Here is a 1,034-nt window from a genome sequence, read left to right on the forward strand (position 1 = left end):
ATATATATGACGGGCTTCTTTCAGTTTCCGTCTACCAAATCCACTCACAAGGCTTTGGTCGGCCCGAGGCTATAGAAGAAGACACTTGCCCAAGGTGCCACGCAGTGGGACTGAACCCAGAACCATGTGCTTGGCAAGCAAGCTACTTACCACACAGCTACTCCTACGCCTGTTGCGAATTTTTCTTTTTATTTCTAAAAGTATTCAACTCTTTTCCTGTCCAAAGCATTTTCACAAGTTCTTTTACCAAACGCCCATGTCTGTTTTCAGAATTTTAGTTAGATATTATTTCATGTTCTGGTTGATATAAAGCTTTTTTCTTTTCGAACGTCCAGAATTACTCTGGCAGCTGGAAAAAAAACATCTTGAGATTTCGTATCATATATGACGCATGGATAAGACTGCGAGCTGGCAGAATCGTTACCGCGCCGAGAAAAAAGTTTACCAGCATTTCTTCCGAGTTTGCGTTCTGAGTTCAAATACCACCAAGGTCGATAAAATAGTACCAGTTGAATACCAGGGTTGATGTAACCGACTTAACCTCTCCCCCGAAATTACTCGCTCTATGTTAAAATTTGAAACCACTATATGTTGCGTGGACACCAGAGAAATACGTCCTGTTTAGCATATATGATCATATGTTCTTAGTTATCTAAAGCTTTCCTTTCATAAAGTTAATCTGGTTGTTGAAAACAATTGAGAATGTTTAACATTTATGATGTCTGGACGTCTAGGAAATATGTCTATTGTATTACATTTAATCAAACGTTCTGAGTAAAATAAAGCCTTGCTTTTCCTAAATCCTAAATTACTCTATTGGTTGAAATAGAATAGGAATGTGTATTATATATATATCGTATATGATACATGAGTGGAGGCGCAATGGCCCAGTGGTTAGGGCAGCGGACTCGCGGTCATAGGATCGCGGTTTCGATTCCCAGACCGGGCGTTGTGAGTACTTATTGAGTGAAAACACCTAAAGCTCCACGAGGCTCCGGCAGGGGATGGTGGCGAACCCTGCTGTACTCTTCCAC

General features: G+C 40.9%; 1 protein-coding gene across 1 annotated transcript in view; it reads left to right on the forward strand.

Moving 5' to 3' along the window:
* LOC106877238 (puromycin-sensitive aminopeptidase) overlaps positions 1 to 1,034 on the forward strand; it is a 28,437-nt gene that overhangs the window by 528 nt on the left and 26,875 nt on the right. The window lies entirely within an intron of this gene.

This window comes from Octopus bimaculoides, chromosome 23 (genome assembly GCF_001194135.2).
Source record: "Octopus bimaculoides isolate UCB-OBI-ISO-001 chromosome 23, ASM119413v2, whole genome shotgun sequence".
Taxonomy (NCBI): Eukaryota; Metazoa; Mollusca; class Cephalopoda; order Octopoda; family Octopodidae; genus Octopus; species Octopus bimaculoides.